Source organism: Chelonoidis abingdonii, chromosome 8 (assembly GCF_003597395.2).
Source record: "Chelonoidis abingdonii isolate Lonesome George chromosome 8, CheloAbing_2.0, whole genome shotgun sequence".
In the NCBI taxonomy this organism is placed as follows: Eukaryota; Metazoa; Chordata; order Testudines; family Testudinidae; genus Chelonoidis; species Chelonoidis abingdonii.
Window position 1 is genome coordinate 38,925,888 of NC_133776.1, and position 12,095 is coordinate 38,937,982.

The following is a 12,095-nucleotide window of genomic DNA, read 5'->3' on the forward strand; positions in this document are numbered from 1 at the left end:
CATGGCGAGCCGTGCACATCGATCCCGCGCGGTGAAGACGGGTGAGTAGATCGATTTTAGATAATCGATTTCAGCCACGCTATTCTCATAGCTGAAATTGCGTATCTAAAATCGGTTTTCGCGCGTCGTGTAGACCTGGCCATAGAGGCTAAAACCAGGGATCTCCTCCCCAAATTAGAAGACTTAAGATATGCCTACTGAAATGCTTGCCAAAAGTGTTCACAATTATGTGGATCCTTTGTATATCTACATAGGTCTTGTGTTATACTAGTTTTTTTTATCAAGCTCTAAGCAGAAATGGTTCTGGAAGGCCATACATGCAGCCAAAATATGAACCCTAACCACTTGGAAGGTAAAACTGATACCAACTATGAATACTGCTTCAGTTTGCTTTTGGAGATAGCAAGTATGTGCTAAAGATTTTTTTGTCCATATAAATAAGCTGGCTACATATTGTGTAATATGGAGTCCATTCCTGGATCCCTATGTGCAGCGGATGACCAATCAATTATTTAATAGATACCAGAATTCAGAAGCATTTCCGATCTAAATATGAATCAAGAGCACAGCCGTGACCTTTAAGAAATTACCTTTATGCTCTGTGGCATTATCCAAACTTTTCATATATTTTCTTTCTTTCTTATTTATATGTTGAGTCACCACGAAAAAATCCTTGCAGCTTGGTACATATTTGATTTGGTATCTATGTTAATGCCTCTTTGCTTATTTTTGTTGTTATTTTGGAATAACTGCACTGGTTATAGGTTTTTAAATGGGGTCAATTTTCCATTTTTTTTTCTGGGCAGTAATATAGTGGTCACCATTCAAATAACCTACATTTTCCAACAGTTTTTGCACAGTGATCTCTGGAAGCCAGAATTTTCCACTGGAAACAAATACAGTATTTGAGATAACACTGTGGTAAGTACTGGTAAACATTAAGACTGTTTTAGAGAGATTTTCAAAGATATGAATGGCCATTAGCAGCTCCCTGAAAGTCATCGAGGGTCAGGCACCTACCCACAATTTGTGTTTGAAAATCTGTGTGATTTAGAGAGTGAGAGTGATTTAGGACCAATTTTTCAAAGGTATGGCACCTAAGGTACAAAATAAGTGCTTCATGGGATTTTCAAAATCATGCAGGCCCGGATTTGTAAAGGTATTTAGGCATTGCTGCACTCAGCATTGTAATGCTAATCCAATTTAGAAGCCTAAATCTCATTTTCAAAAGTGATTTAGGTGCTTAGGAGCCTAAATCCCATTGATAGTGAATGGAATTAAGGGCCTAAATCACTTCAGAAAATGAGTTTTAGGCTGCTAAATTAGATAAGCATTGCAATGCTGAGTGCAGCAATGCCTAAATACCTTTATAAATCTGGGCCTTAGGCTGATTTCAAGGGGCAATAGGTACCTAGGTGCTTTTGAAAATCCCACTGGGTATCTACTTGCATCTTCAGGCATCTATATACCTCTAAAAATTTGGCCCTTAGTGTGTACCCTAGAGCTTCATCATTCCTTTATAGAACAACCCAGATAATTTATCCAGTTTAGCTTTTTTTTTTTTAATGTTACTAACCTATTTATGTAACCAAGATACAATATATTGTAATATTTCAAAGGAGTGCAACTGAGGGTAGTCAGTAAAGCATGCTAATCACTGCAATGATATATAGGATAGTTACTTCCTGTTACCAGAATGCTGTTGATTATTGCTGATGTGTAAAAGGTAAGTTTTTCATGTGTCAGCAACTGTGAAAGCCCTTCGATGTGTTCTGTATGTAATGTGGTTTCTTTTGGCCTTAAACTCCATAAAACTTAATTCCTAATAGAGAAATATGTAAAATGAGCACAAAATCAGTTCAAGCCATTGACTGTCAATGAAACAGTCAAAAATAATATCTGGAACCCCTGAACTTCTACTGATGATTGATTAGAAAATTGTATTAGCTCATATTGCTTCACAGAACAGGTGCATGAAAAGCTGCCACCTGAGCAGCAGCTCCCACTTTCAGTCTGGTTTGGATCTTCCAATGGCTAACAAACAATGGCTGTACATTTTTAGTTGATTGCTATATGCTTTTCATGTAATGTATGGATACATATTTTGCTGCAATGTGTGTATATATAACATCCCTATGTTCATAAAGCAGAGCCCATAATAGATCTGCATGGCTGTGAGTATATTCTGTATATAGTTTTATGTATTGTATGTATGTATGTATGTATATCAAGTGCACACACAGAGACTCAGAATTATCATATGAAAATAACTATGTCAGTTAGAATAATGCTGTAAAAAACTTGCACCAATAGTTGAAATACAAAAATAGGGAGCCTGCTGCTACTCCCACTGAAGTCAATAGGAGTTTTGCACTCCTTGCTGTACATCACCCACTCTCTCTGGCTATGTGTGGGAAACTTGTGGAAAGTGGTAAAGTCATGCTGTGGGCCAAGCTGGAAAGCAGTGCTCTGGCCAGTCCCCAGCTAGGGGAGTGCTCATGATGTGACAGGTCTTAATCCTACAAACTACGTCTCACATGAGTAGTCCTTGAAGTCAACTCACATATGTAGGATTGGATCAGATCAATCAGAAAATGCTTTGTTGACTTACTGTTAAACCATGTTGCCACAAGCAAGTAGCTGTGGCAAAGTGCAGCATACCACCAAAAAGAATCAATGGAACAACATTGTTTTTAATGCATTTGTGTTGCCTCGGAGTCAATGACCAAATGGCTTATAATGCTGAGCGCTTGTGGCTAGCCAGCCAGTATGGCCTTTGGACATGCACTGTTTGTTATCCAACAACTCAGCCTATGTCATAAAAAATCACAGTAAACCTGGGAAGACACATTGCTTTTAACCTTTGCTGAATAATTTAATAAAGTTAGTTTCATACACAAATATGAGAGAGTGGCTGCTGATAAGAGCAGAACTATTGTTTTCTTGTCTCAGACCTGGAGACAGTTCAGAAGCTTTATCAACTATTCAGTATCTTCATCATTGGTGAGGCTTATCCCTGACACCATTACCAAATGTTAAGCTGCTTGTTTCTTCTTTGCCTCACTTCCCTTCTTTCAGTTCTCATGCTGATATGGTTTCCTGTGCTGTGTATGATTATAGGACAATGCTTTCAGTTTTTCTTAGGGCTTTTCTACACTACCACTTAAGTCTATGTAACTTGCATCGCTCAGGATGTGAAAAAGCCACTCCTCCTGAGTGACGCAAATTACATTGACTTAAAGCAGTGTCCACCCTGTACTATGTCGGCAGGAGGTGGAGTAACTCTGCGGATGGCAGAGTGCTTTCCCATCGGCATAGCATGTCTTCACCAGACACGCTACAGTGGTGCAGCTGCACTGGTGCAGTTGTGCCAGTGTAGCGCAGTAGTGTAGACTAGCCTTTATCCCTTATGCAATTATTCTTATAGGTGCAGTTAAATGTTCTTAAATACAACCACCCTCCCGCTATATATGTATGCCCTATGTCTTACTAAATAGATGTGCCGCTTCTTTTAAAAACGATTGTGATATATTTTCTCAAAAGAATAGTCCATAATTCTGATCCTGCAGTTCTTACATCGGCCAGATTAAAAGGCATATAACACCCAAAAGCTTTTCATATGCTACCTTGGTGCTTGTATATGTACACAAACCAGTGGAGCATCACACAGGGATTTTCATAGATTCTTGGGTTTTGAGACCAGATGAGATCATTAGCTCATCTAGTCTGAGCTCCTGTATAACGTAGGCCATAGAATTCAATCTGGTTCTTCCTGCACTGAGCCCAGCTACTTGTGTGTGTCTGAAACGTATCTTCCAGAAGGCCTCTAGTCTTGTTCTAAAGACTCACCTTGGTTTACACACTCCCATATGAATCATGTATGTATATTACATCCTGGAGGGTGTCACAAGGCTGTAGGACAGTACTAATTGACAAGGTTCAGAACCAGCATAACACCAAGCAATGGCTGATGGCTACTATTCTACCCCATTGCTAACAGTCACCTGCAGCAGGCCAGCCTCATGACCATCCAGAACTTACCCAGCGTGCCGAGGCTCAGGATTTGTTCCCCCTAGCATTTCTACTTTGGAGCTCCCTTTCCCCCATCCTCAGCCCTTCTACTCTGACTTTTCTCTTGTTTGAAAATTTGCCCCAATAGGAGTTTTGCCTGAATAAGGCCTTCAGGACTGGGCCAGTTCTCTTCCATGAGAGTTTTGCGTGCATAAGCAATGTGGGATTGGACCCACACTTTAGATACCAACTTTATTAATTGGTCAGCCCATGTGGACGTGGGACAAAGTTGGCTTTAAGCCGCACTGACACCATCCCAGTTCTGAGCTGTCGCTGGAGCCAATGCAACCCCCAGGCCTCTCTGAGGTCTGCCTATAGTTGGCTCTGCAACATGGAACCTCACAGACCCTCCGCAGAGAGCAATGTGACTCCATGCCTTCTTCTGAACATGTCCCAGGCCATTCCCTTTACATTAGGGCTTGCAAGGGGGAAGGAAGCACCATAGGATGGCATTATGATAGCCCAGTGTGGAGCCTATGCTGGGGGAATTCTCCTATCAGCTTTGTGGCTACACTGCCAAACAGCATACAGGGAACAACTGAAGGGCAAATTCCTCCTATAGTTCATAATATCCTGAAGCTGTAGCTATGCTACTGTAACCCTATAGTGTAGTTACAACCTACAGTGAGGAAAGGGGTTTTTCCATTGTTGTAGGGACTCCAGCTCCCTGAATAACAGTAGCTAGGCGAACAGAAGCATTCTTCCAACAGCCCATCTGCTTCTACACCGGGGTTAGGTTGGCAAACCTACAGGGCCCAAGGGTATGGATTTTTCACACCCCCTTAGTGCTGTAGCTATGTCCACCTAAGTGTTAAGTGAAAATCAGGCCTCAGGCTTAGCCACTGGTGTTCCTAGCTTGGATGATTCCCAGCTTTGACTCCCAGATAGAGCTCCCAAATACGCCATTAATCTTTTATTTTATTTCTACTGATAAAGCTACAAGCATTTTTTTAAAGGAAAAAGTGGTGAAAGCCTCAGCCACGCTTTAAATTCTATTGGTTGGTTTCTTCAGCCTCAAAGTTTTGTGGCATGTCAACTGTAGTCCCTTGTAACATAAACATTTATTTTAATTGCACATTCTGCTTGATTTTTTTACTTTAAATGAAAGAATTAATTTAAATTGAGACTGTGCCAAATTTGGTGGGGATAGATATACAGAGTAGCGAAGAAAAACCCAAATGATCAATAAAAAAGATGAAATATTGGTTTAGTGTCACTTTTGTATTTTATTTTTAAAAAGTAAGGAAAATATTTTAAAAGGTGATTGCTTAAATGATTTTAAATTATAATTTTAAAAAAGTACCTGGAAAGTGTAAAACAAAGTCCAATTGCGTATTTCTTTTATAAATGAGATGTGCACTTTAATATGTTGTAGTTTAATGCATAGTCAGTATCTGTTTTGTGTCCCTTTCTATTTCCATTCGTAGAGGAGGGGAATCTACAGCATTAAAGTCACAAGCTACAGAGGTTGGCTATTTATCTTAAACACTAGAAACTCATGTGATCATTTCTAGAGGTCCATATTTTAGTCAGTGAGGTGTCAGCCGTGGTTAGCTGTCAAATATTCCCATTAAAAAGCATAATTTTTAAAAATAGCAATTAGTCTGATGAAATAAAATTATGTAAATCTTATTTAGTCCTCCTATCAAGTCAGTCCTGAGTTCCCAGTTCACTCCAAACACCCATTAACCAGCTGTAATGTGGAGGAAAGCATTACTACATCATTTGCATTTCTTAATGTTCTTAAAGTTCATTTTACACATTGTAGAATCTCAGGTCAAGGTTTTAAAAAATGACTGGTGGTTTGTGATGTACCAGCGTTTTGAGAGCATAATTTGGAGACATCTTAGAAGAGCCTGCTATTCAGAAGGCTCGCACTTTCTGCCACTGTCTCCAGTTCGGTACTAGAGCACGTTGAAATTTTTCTGATGGAGCATTTTTCCAGCCGATTCAGTGAAATTGACACATTCAGGGGGAACATGTCAGTTGGGACAATGTTTTGGAGAAACTGAGTACAAGCATTTCGATGAAGGGTCAAGCGAATTTAAAAATCTCACAATTTCTAGTTCCTGGGCATTTCTACCCAAAAGCAGAGGCACACAGGCTAAGGAGCCACTTTTGAAAATCTTAAGCCCAGCATCATACTAGGTTAAATCGTGGCGGGCCCAATGCAACTGGAGGAGGGCAAGGGATTACTGTCACTCTGCGGGACCTTCCCAAAAAGGGGCAAGGAGGAGGCAGCCATAGTAAGCCAGGCTAGCATATGCTGCTCCCCTATAAGGGGTATTGCAGGTGGCTCCCCTCGCCCCATAGTGGTCACAGAGCTCTAGCCCTGTAATACCTGAAGGACAGGGCTGTGACTACAGGTCTGATTTTACCATAATGGCGAGATTCCCAATGGGAGCCAGGGGGAGTGGAACTGCCAGGTGGGGGCAGTGGAAATATTGAGGCTGCTCTGTCCTCCTGTAAACTTATGCATGCCTGAGTGGGACGGAGGGAGAGCAGGACCCAGAGGGGATAGAGTGGTTGTCATGGGGAACAGGGAGCAGGATCTGGAGAGGCTAGAATAGGTCTGGGAGAAAGTAGGAACCTCTGGCACTCCCCTTCCTACCCTGGAGCCAGCTGCTTCTTCCCCATAGTCTCAGAACATCTCCTCATTTCCTCTTTTTATCCCGCTACACCCTCCCCCGCCCTGATGGGTTTTGGAAATTTTTGGAAATCTGAGCACTAAGTGCTTCAACTGGGTTTCTAAATGGGAGCTGAATTCTTGAGAAAATCGGGCCCCAGCTGTGGTTGGGGAGCACTGCCTTCAGGATAAGGTCTCCCCAGCTTTAACTGAATGGTTTCAAAGCTCCAGGAACTGATGTTATGATACTTTATAAGAGAATAGGGGAAAAATACAGATTCCAGACTGAGTTTATTGGCCCAATCTTACTCCCATTAACTTTAGTGGAAGCTGGATCAGGCCTTATATCACTATATGAGCATAGGATGTGTCATCAAGCACTGCTAAGTTCCAGTCCCAGCTCTGCTGCATATGCTGAACTTGGTGAGAAAATATGCATTATGGCCCCAGTACAGCAAAGCACTTGAATATGGACATAACTTGGAGGATGATGAGTAGTCCTACTGGAGTGGCACTACTCACATGCTTAAAGTTAAGCCTATGTTTATTCACTTTGCTGAATTAAAACCTATGAGGCTTTGGCTCTCCCTTTTCCCATCTGTAAATTAAGGATAATCCTGCTTCACTGGGATGTTATGAAGCTAATTACTTAATATTTACAGATGACTTGGAAGGCATCTGCTGTGACTTTCAAAGCCTCCTTGGAGATCTGGACACATTGAACCATTTTAAAATCCCATAGACAGCTTTGAATGCCTCAGCAGTAAAGTGTTACATAAGTGCTAAGTATTACTATGGCCTGAAAGAAAACTGTTTTCTTATATTTCATATTATTACTATTATTTTATTATATTTTAATAACCACTTAAAAACAGGAAAGCTAGCCTAGGAAAACAACTGGTGAAATCATCATTTCTAAGGAGGAGCCTTTTATCCTAAAGGCTTCTATAAAAAAAAAATACAAAGACTAATAGACTGGAGATCAGTCTTCAAGTCCTGTGCACTGACTTTAATGGGAGTTTTGCATGTGTGAAGACTGTGAAGTGAGGAAAGTAAAGAGCACCAGGGACTTATGCTTTCTGAAACGACAATGCTATGGCTTCTATTCTGATTCTGCTCAAGGTTATCACGAAAGATTCACTTTGGCAGCTTGTTCAGTGACTAAATCTTGATATTCTTCTGGCTTAATTCATAACATAACTGTCAGCTATTGCCCTGTGTTTATATTTCCCATCCATTTCTCACATTTCCAAAGGATACTGATATGCGATCCTGGCAGTTTAGCTACTATAATTGGCATTTTTCTAGGGCCAAAAGGAAACGGAGGCCTTACCCGCCATACTTCTTTAATTTCTGAAAAAACAAGAAGTAACATGGTTAATCCTCTTTTTGATCTTCCCCCCCTTTGAGTTTCCCTTATATTTGTTTCCCTTTTAATCTTTTATTTTCTTTTTAATCTTCACTTACTGTCTCCCCACATCATTTGAAGAATTCCATGTACTTATGTCTTTAGAAGAATTGGACCGTGCTACGGAAATGATTCTTTAGGATCCTGTTCAAAATACCATTATTCACTTTTGGCTGTTTGGGGCTGGGGCTGGGGCAGCGCTGGTAGAGAACAATTTTACAGCAGCATTTACGAGGACTTTTCATTGGATTATTATTAATTTCTATTAACAGAACATTAATTTGTTCAAGTAAATACAAAGTCCGTGTGCCAGAAACACCTTGGGCTAGATTGTAAATTAGACTATGTGTCTGCACAGGAGTATCAGAGATAATAAGCATCTCACACTCACTATTCTCTGGGCTTTCTGTGCCATTAGTGCAGTGGTGTAGGAATAAAGGGGTTCTTCAGGAATGGGTGGGTTCAGCACAGCTGACCCAATGCAAGGGATGGAGTAGTGATAGGCCAGCAGCAAATTACTTCCTTCTTCCCATTCCCTTGCAGCAGTTGTGCCTCAGTTCCTCGGGCTGATGCTGGGGTGTTGCAGTTTATGCCAGGGTGACCAGACAGCAAATGTGAAAAATCGGGATGGGAGTGGGGGATGATAGGAGTCTATATAAGAAAAAGACACAAAAATCGGAACTGTCCCTATAAAATCCAGACATTTGGTCACCCTAGCACCACCCTTTGCTCAAAACTGTGCCTAAAGACACAATCTAACCCTTTGAGTTCAGAGGAGGGTGTGTATACTATAGTATGTGCATTCCATTCTTCATAATTCTCTTGTGCAAATGCACACAGAGCCTTCAAATCCTCCCTCATGTAAGCAGTGTTCTGTCTACAAGCAGGGCCGGCTCTAGGTTTTTTGCTGCTGAAGCAAAAAAAAAAAAAGGGTGGCCAGAATGCCACCGCTGGAATTGTGCCACCTCAGCACATGCTCAGTTTGCTGGTGTCTAGAGCCAGCCCTGTCTGAAAGCCTTTCCTCATGTGGAGCCCAATCTGCTACTCTCACACGCATGAGACCCTTACTCCAAGAGTAGGGTCATGGAAATTGATGATAGTAGGGTAACACTCAATAGAAGAGCGAAAAGATCTGGCTATGAGTAATTCTTATATGAAATGGACCTATAATTATTTTAGGCCTGGTCTACACTATGAGGTTAGGTTGACTTTAGCCGTGTTATTGATTTTATAATGAATGTGTCTACACAACCAACCCTGTTCCGCCAACCTAAAGGACTCTTAAAATTGACTGCTGCACTGCTCCCCGATGAGGGGAGCAGCACTAAAATCGACCTTCCTGGGTCGAATTTGGGGTAGTGTAGATGCAGCACTGTGCAATTCGATGGTATTGGCCTCTGGGAGCTATCCTAGAGTGCTTCAATGTGACCGCTCTGGGCAGCACTTTCAACTTTGATGCACTAGAAAAGCCCTGGGAACTTCGAATTTCATTTGCTGTTTGGTCAGCATGGCGAGCTCAGCAGCACAGGTGACCATGCAGTCCCAGAATTGCCAACAAGCTCCAGCCTGGAGTGAATGGGAGACACTGCATCTGATTGCAGTTTGGGGAGAAGAATCTTTGCAGGCAGAACTCTGATCTAGCAGAAGAAATGCTGATATATATATATGCCAAAATTGCACAGAGCATGGTGGAAAGAGGCTACACCAGGGATGCACAGCAGTGCCGAGTGAAAATTAAGGAGCTCTGGCAAGCCTAGCAAAAGACAAAGGAGGCAAATGGTTGCTCCAGGTCAGAGCCCCAGACAAGCCGCTTCTATAGTCAGCTGCATGCCATTCTAGGGGGAGGCCCTACCAGTACCCCAACAGTCTCCATGGACACCTGCAAGGTGGCAGCCTCATGCAACACAGATGAAGATTTTGTGGATGAGGAAGAGGAGGAGGAGAATGCGCAGCAGGCAAGTGGAGAATCCATTCTCCCCAGCAGCCAGAACCTTTTTGTCACCTTGGAGCCAATACCCTCCCAGGGCCTATTGTTCCCAGGGTGGTAGAGAAGGCATATCTGGTGAGTACACATTTGTAATGACACTACAGGGGTTTAAAGCAATTGTGTTTAATGTTTGATTTGCCCTGAACAATTGGGATGCATTTGTGGCCAGTACAGCTAGTGGAAAATTCTGTTAACATGTCTGGGGATGGAGCAGGAATCCTCCAGGGACATTTCCATGAAGCTCTGCTAGAGGTACTCTGAAAGCCTTTTCAGAAGGTTTCTGGGGAGGGCTGTCTTATTTCGTTCTCCATGGTAGAATACTTTACCATGCCAAGCCAAAAGCAAGTGGTCTGGAATCATTGCAGCACAAAGATGGCAGTGAATGGTCTTGGGTTTTGGTCGCATTCATGAAACATTAGGTCTTTATCTTTCTGTGTCAGCCTCAGGAGAGTGATATCATTCATGGTCACCTGGTTGAAATAGGGGAAGTTTTGTAAGGGAACAGTAATCCCCTCTGTTTGGTGATCCCTGACACATTAGACTCTGGGCATGCTGGGCTGTTTGTGCCATGCAGGGGAGAGAGAGGGCAGGCAGGGGTGGGATATGCTGCACATCCACCCCAAAATCACAGCCCATCTTTTTAAATGGTAACCACAGCCCCTCCTTTTAAACAGCAAACACAACCAGCATTGGTTGCTATGGGAAAGGAGGGTGCTGCAGATTGAAACCATTCCCACATATTATGAACGCGGAAGAAGCCAACCCTATGTACTCTTTGGCTTACCATGGCTGCCTGCAAACCAGTTTCTCTTGCCCAGCCATGTGTGATGGCACCATATCGGCAGGCGCTCAATATAAAAGGCAAAATGCGACCTTGTACCTAAAACATGTGCTGTCTGCTGTGAATTGCTTGATTCACTGTAAAAGAGTCTCCCTTTTGTTCTCAGAACTGTGTTTTCTTAAAAGTCTCCTCTCCCCTCCCCCCACAGCAGCAAATGCTTCTATACTCCCTGCATCAACTCCATCCCTGAGGTTATTGCAGATTAGAAGGCGAAAAAAATGCACTCGCGATGACATGTTTTCAGAGCTCATGCAGTCTTCCCCTAACATGGCACAGCTGAATGCATGGAGGCATTCAGTGGCAGAGGCCAGGAAAGCATAGAGTGAGTGTGATCGGTACATTCAGGAGGAGATGCTGAGGCTAATAGGTGAGCAAATGGACATGATGAGGCATCTGGTGGAGCTGCAGAAAAGGCAACTAGAGTACAGATCACCTCTGCAGCCATTGTGTAACCACCAGGTTCCGTATCCTCCTCACCCAGATTCCCAAGAACACAGGAGGAGGCTCTGGGCACCCTGCCTTCAACTCCAGGGGATGGGCCAAGAAGCAGAAAGCTGTCATTCAAACAGTTTTGATTTGTAGTGTGGTGACAATAAGCAATGTGGCCTTGTCCTTCCTTCCTCCCCCACCCCACCCAAACCCTTTGTACATCCAGGCTTCCTTTTACTAATCAGCGTTGTCAGGATCTCAAGTTTTTTTTAAATAAATAATGAATGAATGGATTCAGAGCAATAGAGACTCTATTTCCTGTGCCAGCTGTGGTCGAACTGGGGAGGGGAATTGGCTTACAGGGAAGTACATTCACCAAAAGGGGTGGCTTTGCATCAAGGACAAACACACACACAACTGTCACACCATAGCCTTGTCAGTCATGAAACTGTTTTTCAAAGCCTCTCTGATGAGCAGCACACCTCTGTGTGTTCTTCTAATTGCCCTGATGTCTGGCTGTTCAAAATTGGCCGCCAGGCAACCTGCCTCAACCTCCCACCCACCATAAATGTCTCCCCCGTACTCCCACAGATATTATAGAGCACACAGCAAGCAGCAATAATAATGGGAATATTGCTTTTGCTGAGGTCTAAACTGCGCCAGTGCCCTTTTAAACATCCAAAGGCACATTCTACCACCATTCTGCACTTGCTCAGCCTATAGTTGAACTGCT